Here is a 21,380-nt window from a genome sequence, read left to right as displayed (position 1 = left end):
AAAATGTATTTGAAAAAAATACAGAGCCATTTCCTAACCATTTGTGGTACAGTAGTCTATCTCTTAATTGGTAAATAAAAAAATATTCAAAAGCTTTTCAAAAGTTCTTGATCCCAAAAGAACCAGCAAAACTTTTAGAAACTCCTCAAAGTTCTGTAAATGATTGCAATTCGGACAGAGTTGGGAAGGTTGAATTTAGAGCCTCAGGCCTCAGTAGCAGAAGGCCAGGCCACCAATGCTGGAATAAAGACTGTACATTACATTGAAAGGGAAAATAGCAGCAAATCAAACATAGCAGTCTCCACAGTTTTCAAAGGTCACAAGATGAGATCATTTTCAACTTTACAGAAGGTCAATTTGGAACCCATCAAGGCTGACAACAGCTCTCCTTTGATCCAGTACAGAGCCTTTAATTATCCCGCTTCCCTTGAGGGAGATCTGGCTGACATTCTGATAACAAATGATGTAATTGATCACTGACCAACCATATGTTCACACTCTACTTCAACAATGCAACACCCAAACTCTTCCCTCTCTCTCCTCATGTATCATCCTCCTTGCCTGCGGGTTGCCAATTGTGGCACATTTTTCAACGCCATCATATCTCAATGGGCTAAGGCGATGAGGCAGACCCCAAGATCTACCTCGGCTGGTGTGGGCACTGAACTCACGCCATCATTGAGCACCACACTGTAGCCAACTGAGCTAACCGGCCTGCCCTCGTACCTCAGCGACCTCAAGTGAATTACATTTAAGGGTGAGCTTTACATTATTCTTTTGATAATCACGATCCATTTTCAGAAATAATGATTTCGTACTGCGAGAGTTCAGTGAAGCTGCATTCAGCCGCCAAGAAAAATCAGCCAATCTTGATGAGCCCACAACAATATTTCTTTAACATTTCTCAAGCAGCTACTTACCTGGTGTAAACTTCCGAAACATGGTTAACGCAGAGAGAATAGTGGTGCTCCAAATTCCAATATACAGGGTGGAATCCTGTGCTGATAGATTGTTTTCAGGATTTGGAATTATTTCCAGGCCTCAGGCTGCACGACTCTGCAATGTGAACATTGGCACAAACTTGAGGTAGACAGCAGGCGGGTTCCTGATGTTGCAGGCCTAATCAGAGAGTCCACAGCTTTAAACGGTTAGCAGATCCATCGGGGGAAGCTGCTTGGGTCGAAAGGAATGCCTGAGGGTGCTTCAAAATGGAGATGACCTCGGAACATTAATAAAATTACAAATATACAGGCCATCTGATGCTTGGAGGGCCATTGGGATGGAGGGAATTCACTTGGGCCACAGGCAGGACCTTTCATCCTCAAGGCCCTGCCAGTGGAGTATGAAATCTCAGGCACCCATGGGCCCAGGCCAGCCATTGGGGTGGGAATTACTGGTGGTGCAATGGCATTGTCCCTGGACCAGTAATCCAGAGACCCAGGGTAACATTCGGGGACCAGTGTCCGAATCCCATCACAGCAGATGGTGAAATTTGTATTCAATAGAAATCTGGAATGAAAAGTCTAATGATGACCACAAAACCATTGTAAATTGTTGTAAAGTCCCATCTGGTTCACTAGATGAGTTCACTACTGGTCCCACTGTAGGGAAGAAAGTCTGCCGTCCTTACCTAGTCTGGCCTTCATGCGACTCCAGATCCACAGCAAAGTGGTTGACTCTTAAATGCTCTCTGAAATGGCCGAGCAAGCCACTCAGTTCAAGAGCAATTGCTAACCCATCCAGTGACACCTGCATCCCATGAATGAATAAAGAAAACCTTACTGTAGTTGCCGGGCTCTGCACTCAACAGGAATTGGCTCTGTGTCGGGATTATCCTGGCTGGTGCATCCCCTTATTACTCACTTCACTCTTCGTTATTGGTTATTTGTCACTGCCATTGTTCACGCACCTCTGACAGGATTGCAGGCTGGTGAGGACAGGTTGAGTCACCCATCTGATGCCATTATCTCTAATCTTGATCTCCGGCCCAGCTTCAGACCTGCCCCTGCGACGCACACATGTTTGTGGGGAATGGCTCCATCAAAGGTGGAAATGTGAGGTTTGTGGGAGTTTATCGTTCCGGTGACTAAATGGCGCAGGGAGTGAAGAAGGCAGAAAAAGTACATAATCAAAGGAAGAAATTAAGACAAGGCCTAAATATTAAGTTATGTAAGTTAGCAGCACAGGAGGAATAATCACTTGCTGGGAATTTGCACTTTGAAAAGATACATCCCAAACAGCCAGCGCAAATGTATCAAGTAATATATCAGAATTAAAAATAGTTGGGTTATGGAATTCCCATTATTTTTTGCCACAGTGAGAGACAGGATGAAACCAGTGATTAATTTCCATTGATCAAATCACCCTGTCTCAATCTCCACTGCTCTTATATTTAATGCATTGGAAAACCCAACATGCACCAAATGCTGAATCCACAGAGAGAAGTAGAGAACATTTGGAAGGAATGAGATCTTCTGAGTTTGAGCTAGATTGTAAAACTCAAAGCCTTGATGATCTCCTGCATTTTCCATGTATGTACTCTTTCATACAGCCCAGGCAAAGATCAATACATACCTCCATGGTTGCTGCCAGCTGGGAAATGGACATTGATCTTTATGATTTTTGTTACTGGACATCTGGGAGCGTTGATTGATGAGAGCACAAAATGGCTCAACAAAATCATGGGGCCCAGATAGATAAATAATGTGGCTACAAGAGCAAGAGCAGGTCAGAGGCTGGGAATAACTTGATAGGTCAGTCAACTTCTGACTCCTCCAATCCTGTCCACCGTTTACATGGCATAAGTCAGGAGTGTGATGGACTACTCGCCACTTGCTTGGATGAGTGCAGCTCCAACAACACTCAATACGCTTGACACCATCCAGGATAACGCAGCCAACTTAATTGGCACCCCATCCACAAATAATCTATTCTGCGTGAATTCATCATGGCTCCTTAGGCAGCACCTTCCAAACCCTCGGCTGCTACTATCTAGAAGGAAAGGAGAAGCAGACATCTGGGAACACCATTACCCCATCAAAGCTACTTACCATCCTGACTTGGAAATATATCACTGTTCCTTCGTTGTCACTGGGTCCCCCTTGTTAACAGCACTGTGGTGTACCTACACAACATGGACTGTAGCAGTTCAAGACGGCAGCTCACCACCATCTTCTCAAGGGCAATTAGGGATGGATAATTTCCGCCTTAGCCAGCAACACCCACATCCCATGAATTAATAATTCATGGAATCACTCGAAACAGTACTCCAAAGCATGACCACTCGGATCTAGCTGATAGGTTTACTTCAGACTCGTGGGGGTCTCCCAGGAGATCGGATGCCCTCAGGTGCATAACCTTTGGGCAGGGAGGCCCCCTTATTTAATGCGAGTGGCATTGTATAGCCATATGTTTTGCGGTGCTGCGAATGCGGGAAACACACGGTTAAATTTGCTCGTTATAGGACTTTGTTCCCATTTAGTTGAATCATGCTCTGAGTGCTGTAACCAATCTTGCTAACCCCCCAAAGGGTTTGGTCGATCTTTGCAGTTTAAGGATACCCTTAAGTGAAGGCAACACCCAAAATGTAGGCCGGATTTCCGCCTCCCATTGGAAGACTGAATCTGGTCATGAAACACTGAATCCAGTTTCCTTGTTACTGGAATATCAATTGTTGTAAAAACCCATCTGGTTCACTAATGTCCCTTAGGGAAGGAAATCTGTCATCCTTACCCAGCCTGTCTGACATGTGACTCCAAACGCACAGCAATGTGGTTGACTCTTAAATGTCCTCCGGGATGAGCAACAAATGTTGGCCCAGCCAGCAATGGCCGCATCCCATGAACTAATAAAAAAAAAAAATCTGCTTTTGAAAGTTGAAAACAATCTCTGCACCTGCTACTCTCCATTGTTTTGACAGGCACTCTGCTTTGAAATGGAAATGGGAGACAATTCTGTTCTGTCAGATCAAGGCAATGTAGGTAGAAACTTTTTTAGGACAGCTGTAGCCATTGTAAATGGTTGGCTGGGTTTCAAAAGCTGATAATGATGTTGGAAGCCATGCTGCTGTGTGTTGTGTATTTATCTTTGTTCCTAGTTGGAACGTGGTCACTTTAAGAGTTTGATCAAGCGATCCAGATCGCGACGAGTGTAGTGGGTTGGGTGAGTCGCGATTGGCTCTGTGCCCGACGTGAAACCCATTTTAGGCCACCCCTGCCATGCACCCGGTGGAACGTGATTGGCGCCGGTGGCGCCGGGAGCAACAGGATGGGAAATTTGCATCCATTGTTCCTTTGGTACACTGACTGTAGTACAGTAGTGAGCGATATGGCATCTTGGATACTTCTGTATATATACATGTGCGCAATACTTTAGTTCCTAACTCTCTACAAATAATATAACACCTTGTATTTCAAAGCCAGCAAACCCCGTGACCTCAGGGCACAAAGCTTTTTGAAGTAGGATGGGGAGAAAGAGGTAAAAAATCCAATTGTTAGGCCCTAAACAGGAAGTTAGTTTCAGATTCAGTGTTTAATTAGAACATAGAACATACAGTGCAGAAGGAGGCCATTCAGCCCATCGAGTCTGCACCAACCCACTTAAGCCCTCAATTCCACCCTATCCCTGTAACCCAATAAACCCTCCTAACCTTTTTGGTCACTAAGGGCAAATTATCACGGCCAACCCACCTAACCTGCATGTCTTTGGACTGTGGGAGGAAACCGGAGCATCCGGAGGAAACCCATGCAGACACAGGGAGAATGTGCAGACTCTGCACAGACAGTGACCCAGCGGGGAATCAAACCTAGGACACTAGCGCTGTGAAGCTACAGTGCCCTTTAGGAAGGACGGTAACTTAAATCTTCTAGGGCAGGGAGGGGGGCAGTACGGTGGCAAAGTAGCAGAATGGTTGGAACTTATGCCTCACCGTGACAGGGACCCGGGCTCAATTCGAGCCTTGGGTGACCATCTGTGTGGAGTTTGCATGTCTTCTTGTGTCTGCGTGGGTTTCCTCCGGGTGCTTTGGTTTCCCCCCACAGTCCAACGATGTGCAGGTTAGGTGGATTGGCCAAGCTAAAAATTGCCCCTTGTGTCCAGGAATGCGCAGGTTAGGTGGAGTTATGGGGCTGGGGCGAGGTTGTGGGCCTAGGTAAGGTGCTCTTTCAGAGGGTCTGTGCAGGTTCGGTGGTGCGAATGGCTTCCTTCTGCACTGTAGAATTCTGCCGATATTATGCTCCGATGATAACTGTTATTGTTCAAAGCTATTGCATTATTTAAATAACAGTGTAAGTGTAGACCTTGACTGTTGATGCGCAATCAATGAACACAGAAATGAAGGAGTAGTCCGAATCGCTGGCTTTAATCTACAAGAAGTGTGCCCAGCAGCTTGAGTACAGAAAGAACGATGGCTGCTGGGAAACACGGGTTCTTATACTCCGCCTCATAGGCGGAGCTACCTTCCTCTCGACCAATGAGAAGACAACACTTGGGCCAATGGGCAGCGAGCCTTCTACACCAATAGCAGCTCACACTCCCAGGTACCGTAGTACCTCTAGCCATACTACCACAATTGTATAAAGTGGTTTTGTTACTACACGTTCTTCTGAAACAATCTGAAACTATCAACTTGATTCTAAAGGCGCTGTTTGCGTCCTCTTCTGATAGTGTATCGTTTTTCCCTTCAACCCAGATATATCTAATGCAAACCATTATCTATCATTATATGGAACTTCAGTCTAGATTACATCATCAGCACTGTAGGACAACCAAGCTAACAGACCCCTTTCTGCTTGGGCCCATTTAAAAGAGAGAGCTTCTTTTATTTTGTTCTGCATGGAGCATATTTCCAATAGGCTGATAGAAAATCGATATGCTAAGTACTTGACTTTTTCTCTCATTGTTCGGGTTGTTGAGTTTGAATTCAAGTTTTAAAAATCCATGACACCCTACAAGAGGATGAAATGCTAAAGACATTGTTGTATAAGTTTACTTTTATCGTTGACATTTTTTTTTAAAATATAATTTTTATTGGAATTTTTTACAGAAAATATAAAACATAACGACAAACAATGAAATGCAACAAAATAACCCATAATAACTGTAACACCCCCAGACCGTATCGACGCATGTATCACATCCCCCCCCCCCCCCCAGCCCCAATGAACAACAAAAGAACTTAAAAATAAATTAAAATTAAATAAACAAACATAGTCATTGTCCGCCCCCCACCTTTCCCTCCCCTTCCCCCCCCCCTCCCCCCCGGGTTGCTGCTGCTACTGTCCCTGTACCCTATCCTTGAGCCAGAAAGTCGAGAAAAGGTTGCCACCGCCTAAGGAACCCTTGTACTGACCCTCTCAGGGCGAATTTGACCTTCTCTAGCTTAATGAAACCCGCCATGTCATTGATCCAGGTCTCCACGCTTGGGGACCTCACATCCTTCCATTGTAGCAAGATCCTTCGCCGGGCTACTAGGGACGCAAAGGCCAGCACACCGGCCTCTTTCGCCTCCTGCACTCCCGGCTCCACCCCAACCCCAAAAATCGCGAGTCCCCATCCTGGCTTGACCCAGGATCCCACCACCCTCGACACCGTCCTCGCCACCCCCTTCCAGAACTCCTCCAGTGCCGGGCATGCCCAGAACATATGGGCATGGTTCGCTGGACTCCCCGAGCACCTGACACACCTGTCTTCACCCCCAAAGAACCTACTCATCCTCGTCCCAGTCATGTGGGCCCGGTGCAGCACCTTGAATTGGATGAGGCTAAGCCGCGCACACGAGGAGGAAGAATTAACCCTCTCCCGAGCATCAGCCCATGTCCCGTCTTCGATCTGTTCCCCCAGTTCCCCCTCCCACTTAACATTCAGTTCCTCTACTGATGCCTCCTCCGCCTCCTGCATAACCTTGTAGATATCAGATACTCGTTGACATTTTTGACTTGCAACTAAGGCAGCCCTTTGGGAGAGTTTGGTCGTACACTGATTATGGTACTGAATTGACGACCTAGATGTTGTGAGTTCAAATCTTTTTGTGGCAAATCATACAATGTAATTCAAGAAATATGGCCATTTGTGGTCTGGCGTCAGGAATATAGGTAAAAAAGAAGGCCATTCAGCCCCTCACACCTATCCTGCGAGTCCATTAGATCATGGCTGATTTTCACCTCACATTTATTTATTTGCCTTTGATCCTTGCCCCCTCGATTCCCTTAGCCATCAAAATCCTGTCGATCTCAGCCCCCAAATTGACCTCAAGCATCCACAGCATTTGGGGATTTCCACTCCCCTTTGTGCGAAAAAGTGCTCCCTGATTTTATTCCTCAAAAGTTTAACTCTAATTTCAAAATTGTGCCCCCTTGATCTGGGCTTCCCCACCTAGCAGAATTAATTTCTCTGTCTCTAGCCCGCTGAATCTTTTTGTTTTCATTACAAGCGCCTCAATCAGGTCACTTCAACCTATAGACTCTGTCGTGTTCTGTGTTATGGCCATTGTAATGATTCACACAGAACATCTAGTTGTTTAACAAGAAAGATGATTTATTTATAAACATGTGGAAAGATAACTAACAGAGTGCTATACAGATGAATTCAGTGAATTCTCCTGGAACTTCTTTTTGTGCGATTATCCTCTCATAGATCCTACTACTAACTGGCGGGTATCTCACGTCATGTGATGTATGTGTAATGCCAACAGCTGATTGGAGTTCGCATTGCTCACTTTTTATATAACTGTACACAGGCATATCACCACAGACTCAACCACGTGGCCATGTTGTCAATCGATTTAGATTGAGAATCGCTGATCTCAAACAAGCATATGGAACTTCAGTCACTTCTACTTCATTGGTTTCAGTGCCGAATACATTTGGGGATCCAGTCGGAGTGCAAAAGCGCTGGAAAAATCTGCTGTCTCACTATTAACTGAAAGTGAAGGAGCCAGTAGAGTTCACGTTAATACTACAGGCCCAGCAAGTCCACAGGTACTTTACTTAACTTCAAATGCGTGTTGGCCTCGGTGATTACTATTGGTTTCTATCGGTGATGCACTGGGTAAAGTGGAAGGAGACTACCACGGTTGTGTTGGGGCACTATGTCCACGTGTGCCCCTTTGAAGAATTAAATGGCATTGCTTTGAGAAGTTTTGACAAATGGGTACGAACTATAAGAGTATGTTGCTAATTATTCCTGATTCTTTGAAACCAGTAATACTTTGGCAAACCTGAAGGGCATGCAAATAGAAGCTTATGTATCATTTGACATTGTATGATATAACCCTTCGTCTACAGCTAACCAAATTAGGTTTTGCATCAATAACAATTTGTGCTCCACCAAAGGGGATTGTGTCAACAGCCACTAAATCCACTCGGAATAACTGCAACCCCATTATTCTGAATATGATCGTGCTGAACTTTAAAGAACCGTGGTCCGATGACTTACATGTGAATGTATTAATTTTCTCTGACATTCTCTGAACTCGACCGTCAAGCGCACAGTGCCTCTGAGCTGCAGTGTAAAGGCACCATGAGTAAGACTTAAAACAGATTCTTCAGATGTTTTCCAATTAACAGTGCACACTGCATTCTGGTATGAGAATAGTCTCAAATCCAACTTTGTAATGAGGCACTGTGCATGACTGTTCTGCTTTGTGTCACTTGAGGGAGAAGCGTCTTCCTGGAACTGGCCTTTGAATCAGAGATATCAAACGTTTCTCTCTCTCTCTCCCCTGCTTGAACTCAAGGCTGGTAGCCAGCAGGATCTTCATTTTCCTTTTTAGTTTTTACTCCGGGCTCAAAAGATCAAACTGCTGTGACTTTGAAGTGACACAATGCTGTGATCTTTGCAATGTGTTCTCAATGACATTTCAGGGGCAATGGGTACTATTTATTGAATGTATTGTGTGCAATGGGCTTGGATCCCTGACTTGTTATCTCCATGCTGTTCGCCTCATCTATGTAAACTTATTAGGTCGACGAAAGGAGTTTGCCAGTCAAAGGCCAAATGTACAATCCTGAAATTAAAATAGCAAAATAGTCATTTACTGAAACTTAGTGGTCTCGTTTAACCACATTAACAAGGGTGCAATTCTCCCAACGGGAGACTAAGGGCGCAATTCTCCGCGGTCACAAAAATTCGGAGAATAGCGGGCGGCGTAAATTTTTACGGACACACTGGTCCGACGCCCTCCCGCTATTCTCCCCCCCCCCCCACGCCCGCCTCCCGACACGAATCGCTGCCCGCCGTTTTTTACGGCGATCAGCTATTCACCCCTGGCCGATGGGCCGATTTCCAAGGCCTTTACGGCCGTTTTCATGAACGTAAAACACACCTGGTCTGACCATTCGTAAAAACGGCCATAAAGTCCCGATCTGGGGAACCATGGCACCGATTGGCACGGCAGTACCACGGCCGTGCCAAGGGTGCCATGGGCCCGCGATCGGTGGGCACCGATCGCGGGCAGCGGGTACTTACCCCGCGCATTCTTTCTCCCTCCGCCGCCCCGATGGATCCATCCGCGGGGCTTCTGCGGGGCATAACGGCCCGCACATGCGCGGGTTTCACGCACAAGCGTGATGATGTCATCCGCGCATATGCGGGTTGGAGTCGTCCAATCCGCGCATGCGTGGCTGATGTCATCTGACGCGTCAGCCGTCGCTAACTCTGGTTAGCGGGCTTAACGAAATTCGTTAAGCCCGCGATGCCGGAGTTCACGGCCGCGCGGTACTAGCCCCGACTGGGGAGCTGAATCGGTTCCCGGTCGGGGGGGGCGGAGGCTGCCGTCAAACGCGCCTGTTTTTGACGCCAGCTTCCCGAGTTTTCGTGACTCGGGAGAATCGCGCCCTAAGTGCCGACGCTGAAGTGAAAACTGGAGTGTTTCACTACGGCGTCGGAGGCCACTCCTCGTCCCCTATTCTTCCACTCCCAGGGGGCTAGGAGCGGCGCCGCATCAATTACGCGCGGCGGGCCTTGGCGCAAAGTGGCGCCGCATAAATGACATGGCCGGCGGCGCTTAAATGACGTCACCCTCGCATGCGCAGTTGCCGTCCTCTCCGTGGGTGCCCCGCAAGACATGGAGGATTGATCTTGCGGGGCGGCGGAGGAAACGGGTGCGTCCGTTAGAGACGCCGGCCCAATGATCGGTGGGCACCGATCGCAGGTCAGACCCCTACTGAGCACCCCCCTGGTGCTCGATCCTCCCCCCCCCCCCCCCCAGGCCGCACACGCAGCGTTCGTGCGCTGTTCACGTTGGCAGCGACCAGGTGTAGTTGGCATCGGCGTGAACCCGTTGGATTGGGCAGGCCACTCGGCCCATCCGGGCCGGAGAAGCACCGCTCGCCTGTTAGAAATGGTGAGCGGCAATTCTCCGAGCGGCCTGTCGTGAAACGTGGCATGCCGTTTTGAGGGGGGTGGGAGAATCGCGTGCGGGTGCCAGGGCGGCGTGGCAGGAATCGCCCGGCATTCCCGCGATTCTCCCACCCGGCGTGGGAGTCGGAGAATCGCGCCCATGCTGTTCCAGTACATGAATTCACACAGCCTCTTCACAAATGAAACACCCATGTCTACCTCAGTATAATTAAATTGTCTACAGCCTGATAGGGCATCTTGGTGGATACAGTTGATTGTAAGCCATCAGGCAATAAACTGGATCCACAGAGCCTGTTAAAGAGACATTGGAAATGGTTATGTAGATGTTGGGCACTAACTAAATGGGAACAAAGTCCCATGGTAAGCGCATTTCCTGACGCCCACAGTACTGGGAAGCACAAGGCTGTAAAATGCAACCCACATTTGATAAGGTGCCTCAACGGGGAACGCACAGCGAAGGCGAGAGAGCGGAACGCCATTTTTAAATGGTGTCCTGATCTCCGAGGCCCGCACAGCGACCCCCGAACCCCATCAAGTCCCAACAAACTATGGGAAGTCCCAGGCCTCCCACTGCCCCATACCCCCAACACCCACGCGGGGCACCCACGGCCCAATCGCACCTGCGCTGAAAATGTCAGCTTGACATCTTGGCAGTGTCAACCTAGGCACCGTGGCAGTGCCAGGCTGACAGTGCCAGAGTGCCCAGGTGACACCAGCAGTGCCAGGGTGCCACTCTGCCCAAAGGGCATGCACCTGGGTGCCTCCGATCCTCTGGGAGACCCTCATGAGTGCCGTTCCATCTGGTCCCTGTTTCGGGAGACCAGTACTGAACGGCACTCGCCCGAGACCTCCGAGGCGAAGGAGATAGATCCCACACCTCAGCTAACACAAGAATCTGCACATTAAAGTGAGACGAGCTGTCTATGGGCGAGGTTCACATTGCTACATCTCATGAGATCGCGTTAGGTCTCATGAGGTATTGTGAGCCAGGTAGATCCCGGGAGTGGGGCCTCCCGGCTTCTATCTGCCCCGCTGCTTTTAGGGCACGGCGTGGCCATTAAATCGCGCCTGAGTGGCAACTCAATGAACATACTAAGTGTTCTAAAGAGATGACTGAGAGCTGACCCTACAGAGAAATGAGGTAACACAGAACTTGCATTTAGGCTTCCGGTTGCGGCTATGACCAGCTAAGTCGCACATTTGGCAGCTCCTGCGACAAAGGTGTTTAAGGGCCGATTGGAGGGCCCCGACGGTACTGTAAAGACGAATCCCGGTGGGGGAAGGCTCCCTGAGGAGAGTGAGACCAACTTTATGGTCGGTACTCGGAGTGGGGCGACAAAAAAAGCGGCAGCAGCTCCCCGAAAAAAGCGGGGGAAGAGGACCAAAATGGCGGCCGGTGGCGCACTAGAAGATTGGAGAAAATGGGCGGAGGAGCAGCAGGCCGCTCTCCTCCGGTGTTTTACGGAGCTGAAAGTGGAACTCTTAGAGTCTATGAACGCGACGACCACAAGGCTGATGGGGGCCCAGGCGACCCAAGAGGCGTCGATAAGAGAGCTGCAGCAGGAGATGACTGCAAGGGAGGAGGAGGCCACGGTCCTCGTGGGAAAGGTGGAGGTGCACGAGGCACTCCACCTGAAATGGCAGAGCCGCTTCGAGGAGCTGGACACTCGAATGAGGCGGAAGAACTTGAGGATCCTGGGCCTAGCAGAAGGCCTGGAGGGGCCTGATCTCCCGAAATATGTAGCGGAGATGCTGAGCTCCCTGATGGGAGAGGGGGCCGGTCCATCGCCCCTGGAGCTGGAAGAAGCATATCGGGTCATGGCTAGGCGGCCTAGGGCGAACGAGCCCCCGAGGGCGGTGCTGGTGCGATTCCAGCGTTTCTGTGATCGGGAGAAAGTGCTGAGGTGGGCCAAGAGGGAGAAAAGCAGCAAATGGGAGAATTCGACGGTGCGGATATATCAGGACTGGAGTGCGGAGGTGGCAAAGCGGCGGGCCCGGTTTAACCGAACGAAGGCGGTGCTGCACGCAAAGAGGATCAAGTTCGGAATGCTGCAGCCAGCGTGCTTGTGGGTCACCTACAAGGACCAGCACCATTACTTTGAGACCCCAGAGGAGGCATGGACTTTTGTTCGGGAGGAAAAGCTGGACCTGAACTAGAACTTGGGAACGCCGGCGGTCGAGGCCGCCCGAGTACCCTTGACTGATCAAGTGGCCCATGTCTTTCTTAGGCCAGGTCGGAACTTGGTTAAAGTTGATGGATCGTTTGGTTTCTTTGAAACTTGTGTTATGGGGGGTTTCTTTGTTCCTTTTTGTGTGTCTCTTCCCGTTGCCAACTTCCCTTAATTATTGTTGTTGTAGGGGGGGCTTTTTTACTGTTTTTTGATCTGTTCCTTTAAGGGTTATGGTTACTGTTCTGTTCGATGGAGGGTGATGGTTAAATACGTTATTATTGGGTAGTTATTTAGTTATGCAGGCATAGTTATGTATTTATGTATTTATTTGAGATTTGTTATTTATATTGTTATATTGTTAAGTTGGGGAGGCGGGACGGGGGGGTGCAAGTTGGTTATGCGTGTTTTCTTTTTCTCTTTTTTCTTCCTCTCGTTTTAAGGGGGCTTTTTTCTGGGCTTGGATGGGGACGGGGGTGGAATTGAAGATGGCGGGGTAGGGTGTGGCCGGGCGAAAGCGCGGGCTTTCCCCTGTTTCCCGCGCGCGGGACGGAGGAAGGGGGAGGAGAGAAGAGTGGGGTGTGGCCAGCAATGGCGGCTTTTCCCGCGCTGAAGCGGGGTCAGAGAGGGATGGCAAGGGGGGGGGGGGGCCCCTCCCCCCCCACATCGGGAGGAGTCGGAGTGTGGCAGGGGCAGCCGGGTCAGCGAAAACCAGCTGACTCTCGGGAGTACGATGGTGGATACACCGCGGCTAGGAGGGGTCCTAGCCAGGGGGGGGGGGGGGGGGGGGGGAAGGGGGGTTAGGGGGGGATACCGGGTTGCTGCTGGAAAGGCCGAGGACGGGAAGGGAAGAACGGGAGGAGAGAGGGGGGGGGGGGGCCATCGCCATGGGGAACGGGTCAGAAGGGGAGGGTCGACCCGGGGCGAACAGGGGACAGGACATGGCTAATAGACAGGGGAAAGGGACGGGTCGCTCTGCGACCCGGTTGATTACTTGGAACGTGAGGGGGCTGAATGGGCTGGTCAAGAGATCAAGGGTTTTTTCACACCTAAAGGGACTGCAGGCGGATGTGGCAATGTTGCAGGAAACTCACTTGAGAGTAGTAGACCAGGTACGCCTGAGAAGGGGGTGGGTGGGACAGGTGTTCCACTCAGGCTTGGACGCAAAGAACCGGGGGGTGGCAATTTTGGTGGGAAAGAGGGTGTCGTTCGTGGCGGCGCAGGTGGTAGCAGATAAGGAGGGTAGGTACGTGATGGTGAAGGGTAGGCTGCAGGGAGAGAATGTGGTGCTGGTGAATGTGTATGCCCCGAATTGGGATGACGCGGGTTTTATGAGGCGCCTGTTGGGCCTCATTCCGGGTCTGGAGGCAGGGGGCCTGATCATGGGGGGGGACTTCAATACAGTGCTCGACCCTGGGCTGGACAGATCGAGTTCCAGGACGAATAGGAGGCCGGCAGCGGCAGAGGTGCTAAGGGGGTTCATGGAGCAGATGGGGGGGGTAGACCCTTGGAGATTTGGCAGGCCAAGGGCGAGGGAGTATTCTTTTTTCTCCCACGTCCACAGGGTGTACTCCAGAATAGACTTTTTTGTTCTGAGCAGGGGGCTGATTTCGAGAGTGCAGGACACGGAGTACTCGGCCATTGCGATTTCGGACCATGCACCACACTGGGTAGAGGTAGAACTGGGGGAAGCACGGGACCAGCGCCCGTTGTGGCGCCTGGATGTGGGGCTGCTGGCGGACGATGAGGTGTGCGGAAGGGTCCGGAAGGGCATTGAGAGATATCTGGGCACGAACGACACGGGCGAGGTGAAGGTGGGGGTAGTCTGGGAGGCCCTGAAAGCAGTGATCAGAGGAGAGCTGATCTCCATAAGGGCACACAGAGAAAGGAAGGAGAGGCAGGAGGGGAGAGACTGGTGGGGGAACTTATAGAAGTGGACAGGAGATATGCGGAGACACCAGAGGAGGGGCTGTTGAGGGAGCGGCGCAGTTTACAGGCCCAGTTTGACCTACTGACCACTAGGAAGGCGGAGACGCAATGGAGAAGGGCACAGGGCGCGGTCTATGAGTACGGGGAAAAGGCGAGCAGGATGCTAGCACACCAGCTGCGCAAGCGAGATGCAGCCAGAGAGATTGGGGGAGTGAGAGAGAAGGGAGGGAACGTAGTGCAGAAGGGGCAAGAGGTGAACGGGGTCTTCAGGGATTTCTACAGGGAATTGTACCGGTCTGAGCCGCCCAGGAGGAGGGGGGGAATGGAGAACTTTCTCGATAGATTGAGGTTCCCAAAGGTCCAGGAGGAACGGGTGGAGGGGCTGGGGGCGCCGATAGAGCTGCAGGAGCTAGTTAAAGGGATAGGCCAGATGCAGGCGGGGAAGGCGCCGGGGCCGGATGGGTTCCCGGTGGAATTTTATAAGAAGTATGTGGACTTGGTGGGTCCAGTGCTGGTGCGAGCCTTCAATGAGGCGCGAGAGGGGGGGGTTCTGCCCCCGACAATGTCACAGGCCCTGATCTCCTTGATCCTGAAGCGGGACAAAGACCCTGTACAGTGCGGGTCCTACAGGCCTATCTCCCTCTTGAATGTAGATGCCAAACTGTTGGCAAAGGTCCTGGCAACCAGAATAGAGGATTGTGTGCCAGGGGTAATCCATGAGGACCAGACGGGGTTCGTAAAGGGACGACAACTTAACACAAATGTCCGGAGACTGTTGAATGTGATTATGATGCCAGCAGTGGAGGGGGAGGCTGAGATAGTGGTAGCACTGGATGCGGAGAAGGCATTCGATAGGGTGGAGTGGGAATACCTGTGGGAGACGCTGGAACGGTTTGGGTTTGGGGAGGGATTTATCAAGTGGGTGAAGCTGCTGTATTCGGCCCCGATGGCGAGTGTGGTTACAAACGGGAGGAGGTCAGAGTATTTTGGGCTCCATCGAGGTACCAGGCAGGGATGCCCCCTATCCCCCTTACTATTTGCATTAGCGATCGAACCGTTGGCGATGGCACTGAGGGGTTCAGGGGGGTGGAGAGGACTGACAAGGGGAGGGGAGGAACATCGGGTATCACTCTATGCGGATGATTTGTTGTTATATGTGGCGGACCCGGAAGGGGGAATGCCGGAGGTAATGGAAATACTAGCGGAGTTTGGGGACTTTTCGGGATATAAATTAAATGTGGGTAAAAGTGAGGTCTTTGTGATACACCCGGGAGATCAGGGGGAGGGAATTGGGCGGCTCCCCTTCAAGAGAGCAGTAAAGAGCTTCAGGTACTTGGGGGTGCAGGTGGCAAGGAACTGGGGGACCCTCCACAAGCTGAACTTTTCAAGGCTGGTGGAGCAGATGGAGGAGGAGTTCAAGAGGTGGGACATGGTACCGCTGTCGCTAGCAGGGAGGGTGCAGTCAGTCAAAATGACGGCCCTCCCGAGGTTCTTGTTTCTGTTCCAGTGCTTGCCCATCTTTCTCCCCAGGGCCTTCTTCAAGAAGGTAACTAGCAGCATTATGGGCTATGTGTGGGCACATGGCACCCCTAGAGTGAGAAGGATTTTCTTGGAACGGAGTAGGGACAGTGGAGGATTAGCGCTACCCAATCTTTCCGGATACTACTGGGCGGCGAACGCATCGATGGTGCGCAAGTGGGTGATGGAGGGGGAGGGGGCAGCTTGGAAACGTATGGAGAGGGCGTCCTGCGGCAATACAAGCCTGGGGGCGCTAGTAACGGCACCATGGCCGCTCCCCCCCACAAGGTATACCACGAGTCCGGTAGTGGCGGCCACCCTTAAAATCTGGGGGCAGTGGAGGCGACACAGGGGGGAAGTGGGGGGTCTGATGGCGGCGCCACTGAGAGGGAACCACAGATTTGTCCCGGGGAACACTGGCGGGGGATTCCAGAGCTGGCACAGGGCGGGCATCAGGCAACTGAGGGACATGTTCATAGAGGGGAGGTTTGCGAGCCTGGGAGAGCTGGAGGAGAAATTTGAGCTCCCCCCGGGGAACACGTTTAGATACCTGCAGGTGAAGGCATTTGCCAGACGACAGGTGGAAGGATTTCCCTTGCTTCCCGATAGAGGGGTGAGTGATAGGGTGCTGTCAGGGGTCTGGGTCGGAGAAGGGAAGGTCTCGGACATCTACAAAATAATGCAGGAGGTGGAGGAGGTATCGATAGAGGAGCTGAAAGACAAGTGGGAAGCGGAGCTGGGAGAGCAGATAGAAGATGGGACATGGGCGGATGCCTTAGAGAGGGTCAATTCGTCGTCGTCGTGCGCAAGGTTGGGCCTCATCCAATTTAAGGTGCTGCACAGAGCCCATATGACAGGGACTAGGATGAGTCGGTTCTTCGGGGGTGAGGACAGGTGTGTTAGGTGTTCGGGAAGCCCTGCGAACCATGTACATATGTTCTGGATGTGCCCGGCACTGGAAGAGTTCTGGGAGGGGGTGGCGGGGACGGTATCGAGAGTGGTGGGAACCAGGGTCAAACCAGGGTGGGGGCTAGCGATTTTTGGGGTTGGGGTGGAGCCAGGAGTACAGGAGGCAGGGGAGGCCGGAATATTGGCCTTTGCGTCCTTGGTAGCTCGGAGAAGGATCTTGATTCAGTGGAGGGACACAAGGCCACCAAGTGTTAACACCTGGTTAAACGACATGGCAAGCTTCATCCAATTGGAAAGAATCAAATTCGCCCTGAGAGGGTCGGTACAGGGGTTCTTCCGGCGGTGGCAGCCCTTCCTTGACTTTCTGGATCAGAGATAGGAGCTGGAGGCCGAAACAGCAGCAACCCGGGGAGAAAGGGGGGGGGGGAAGGGAGGGGGGGGGGATAGCAACGAAGGGAGCACGTCAGCAGGGGGTCGCGGGCAATGACTGCCCGAGGCCATCGGCAGAAAGGGAAAAAACGGTTTGGTTGCTAGACTGGTAGCGCGGGGGGGGGGGGGGGGGGGGGGGTGGGGGAGGGTGGGGGGGTGCGCGCGGGGGAGGGCGTGGGGAGGATTTTCCAGGGGGGATTTGTTGTGTTATAATTTAAAATGTAGTAGGGGTAAATGTTTGTATCGAAAAATTTCAATAAAAATTATTTTTAAAAAAAAAGAACTTGCATTTATATAGTGCCTTTCACATCCCCAGGACATCTCAAAGTGCTTTACAGCCATTTTCTTAGCATTTTTCTATTCTACTTCATTAGGAACTGTTGAAACTGAGCATTGTGAATTAATTCCTAGCCAGTAGGAACAATCGGAATATAAGGAAATGTAAAAGCCAAATAGTACACAGCAATTTACCACAAACAGCAATGTAGTAATAAGATTATCTGTTTTTAGATGATGTTGATTGAATCATAGGCCAAGGCACTGGCAAGAACACCTCTGCTCTACTTCAAAATAGTGCTCCAAATTAAACAGTGCCACAGGGGCACAAAGGCTAACCGACAAACTACAAATTTAGCCCTGAAATAAGCAGCCCAATCATCAGCCCCCACTGGGCCAGGAATGAAGTGGGCAGATGCTAAATATGTGGGCTGCATGGTGGCACAGTGGTTAGCACTGCCGCCTCACAGCGCCAGGGTTCAATTCCAGTCTCGGGTGACTGTGTAGAGTTTGCACATTTACCCGTGTCTGCGTGGGTTTCCTCCAGGTGTTCCGACTTCCTCCCACAGTCCAAAGATGTGCGGGTTAGGTGGATTGGCCAGGATAAATTGCCCTTATTGTCCAAAGGTTAGGTGGGATTATGGGGTTATGGGGAAAGGGTGGGGGATTGGGCCTAGGTAGGGTTCTCTTTCAGATGGTCAGTGCAGACTCAATGGGCTGAATGACCTCCTTCTGCACTGCAAGGAATCTATGATTCTTCTATGAATCTACACTAGAAATAGCCCTAATATGTACCATGGCGATTGTGCAATAAGTGGGTAATCCATGAAGCTCAGTAAGGGCTTGTTATGATCCAATGCTGCTGAAGACCAGCCCTCTGGGGAGGTTTAAAGATCCTAATTGCCCGCTTGGGTTGAACAATAACTGCAGTTTGTCCTGTGGAGGTGTTCGAGCCTCCTCCACTCCAGGCAAGGCCAGCCTTTTATTACCCATCCCTATAGTTACTGTTGAAAAGGTGACGACTGGCCTTCTTCTTTAGCCACTTACAGCCAGTGCGGTGAAACTATACACCCACAGTGCAGTTATATAGGCAGTCAATTTTTTAAAATATAAATGCAGAGTACCCAATTCATTTTTTTTTCCAATTAAGGGGCAATTTAGCGTGTTCAATCCACCTACCCTGCACATCTTTGGGTTGTGGGGGTGAAACCCACGCAAACATGGGGAGAATGTGCAAACTCCACATGGACAGTGACCCAGAGCCGGGATCGAACCTGGGACCTCAGCACCGTGAGGCAACAGGGCTAACTCACTGCGCCACAGGAAATTTAAATGGCAGCAAAATACCGCAGATGCTCGAAATCTGAAATAAAATCTGAAAATACTGGGTAAACCCAGCAGATCTGGCAGCGCCTGTGGAGAGAGAAACAGAGTTTTTTTTTTTTTTTCTTTTTTTTTATAAATTTAGATTACCCAATTATTTTTTCCAATTAAGGGGCAATTTAGCGTAGCCAATCCACCTACTCTGCACATTTTTGGGTTGTGGGGGCGAAACCCACGCAGACACGGGGAGAATATGCAAACTCCACACGGACAGTGACCCAGAGCCGGGATCGAACCTGGGACCTCAGCGCCGCGAGGCGGTTGTGCTAACCACTAGGCCACCGTGCTGCCCTGAGAGAAACAGAGTTAATGTTTTGAGTCCGAATGATCCTTCTACAGACTGTCGGAGAGTTTGTCAGAGGATCATGGGTCATATGGAGTCGAAATGTTAACTATGTCCGGAATTCTCCAGGTGTTTGGATTCTCTTTTCCTGCTTGCAGCCCACCCCGGCATGTGGGTCTCCCGGTGGCATGGGGTGGCTTCGATGGGAAATCCAATTGACAAGCGGCGGGAAGAGAGAATCCCGCCGCCAGTGTGGTGAATGTAACTCCGTAATTCACACTGTATTGTATATACATGAGACCATGCATTTGTAAGCGCAGTTGCGTTGCCCAACCACTAGGGAGAGTAGCGCTGGGACTGCTTAGGAGTTTGTACAGGGCTCCACCCTTGGCTCCGCCCACAACTCCTTCCCCTGGACTGCTGTATAAATACCAATGCTAAGAGCCAGTCGTTCAGCTCATCGAGAGTTCAACACGGAACAGGCTGGCTCTGTTGTAAGTAGATTAAAACCACTGTTCATATCTTAAAGCACGTGTCTAGTGAATTGATGGTTCCATCAGCCAGCGAACGGCACGCCGAGAAACACGCTGCTGGGGTATCGGAGAATCCAGCCCTCTGTTCCTCCCTCCACAAATTCAAATGGAGTTAGGCCAAGCCAAAGCAAGCCAGTTAGTTTAAAATAATGCTGTGGCTGTTGACAGGGAATATATATTTAGGCGGGAAGTTCCTTGCAGGTATATTCCCATTCCGCGAGCATTACTCTGCCATTGATGGATTGGGAACAACTCGGAGGAAACTCCCAACCTTTGGTTTCAGATTCGATGCCTCTATTTCCTTAAAAACTGGAATTACGTGCCCACTATTTGGGTCCAGGGATTTTGAACCCAGTTGCCTTGTCCCTGCTCAGGTTTTATTTCCTGCTCAGCATTAATAACAACCAAAGAAAAGCTGCAGATTTTACCCTTGCAGTCAACCGTATCATATTATATGCTGATATGGTTCAGATGAAATCTCAACGATATCTGATGGTTTACACACATCAATAAAACGGGGATAATTAGTAACAGCTTTCACCTTCTTTGTGTTAAACATTGAGGGACCTATATCCACTATGTTACTCTCAACCCTCTGGTTTCCTTTACCAAAGCTGAATATTAATTGTCAAACTTTCAGCAATACTGTCCACTCTTTGCCTGTATGTCGGCTGTCCTATAAGTCCCTTGAGTTTTTAAAAGGTTGAAATATGACCGAACTTCATGCTACTTTTTTTGTTTGTGGAATTTTCCACATTTATCCTAAATACCTCTGACTGGAGGTTAAATCGAGACTAAAATAGTCTTCATAATTAATGAAATTGATGCTGTGGAATGTCTTCTCTGAGTAGTGCAATACCATCTTGTAAAAATGTAACTTTTTTTTAAAAGTGGGCAATATTTGGCTTTAGTGGAATTTTGACTCCACATGATTTATTTTCCTAAATCTAACATGGTTAATCTCAATTGCGAGGTTAAAATCCCTAAGGAATTAAGCACCCACCCCATGGAGATTGTTTGCAGGACTCTGCTTAAAAACGATCAGAAGATATTAAAGCAGGAATTGAATCTTTAAATTAGAAACCATATTCATCCCACATGCTTTGCTAAGCTTCATCCTAATTATGGTGTAAATTCAGACAAAAAAATGAACTTATATGTGAGCCAATATTGGCACTAATTAACGTGCTTGGTCGAAGTTTCTTAACTACTGATTGTCTTTTGGCAAGTGAAGTTGGGTACAAACTAAGCGATGTACGGTTTAATGTTTTGTGCATCGGTGTTGGCATTATAATAATACATAAGTTTACAAATATTCAAAGAAAATGTCTAATTGCAGCAGATTTATTTTAATATGTATTTGTAATCCATTCATCTTGCATTGCTCTATGTACAAAACATCAGGATGTAATCACCCTTTAATTGGAAATCATCTTTTAATGATGCAAAAAAGCTTGACTCATTGGAAAAATGGTTTGTGCGGAGGACACATATGCATGTTCTTGCAGTAAGAGGTTGATTTTAACTGCCGGGTAGGAATGCGGCCTAGTCAGGAGATTAGCCAGTTTAGAGTAGCAGTGCATATGATTTCAA

The 21,380-nt window shown here is 49.7% G+C and overlaps 1 protein-coding gene across 3 annotated transcripts in view; it reads left to right on the top strand.

Moving 5' to 3' along the window:
- The first annotated feature begins 7,818 nt into the window (after positions 1–7,818).
- The window catches only part of LOC119965862 (neuroligin-1-like), a 232,231-nt gene continuing 218,669 nt past the window's right edge, over positions 7,819–21,380 (top strand). For all 3 annotated transcript variants that reach the window (XM_038796795.1, XM_038796796.1, XM_038796794.1), the window contains exon 1: positions 7,819–7,976. The gene's annotated coding sequence lies outside the window, so the exon portion shown is untranslated. The remainder of the gene's footprint in view (positions 7,977–21,380) is intronic.

The sequence above is a fragment of the Scyliorhinus canicula genome, chromosome 5 (genome assembly GCF_902713615.1).
Source record: "Scyliorhinus canicula chromosome 5, sScyCan1.1, whole genome shotgun sequence".
Lineage (NCBI taxonomy): Eukaryota > Metazoa > Chordata > Chondrichthyes > Carcharhiniformes > Scyliorhinidae > Scyliorhinus > Scyliorhinus canicula.
The sequence above is the reverse complement of the archived record's forward strand: the minus strand, read 5'-3'. Positions and strand labels throughout refer to the sequence as shown.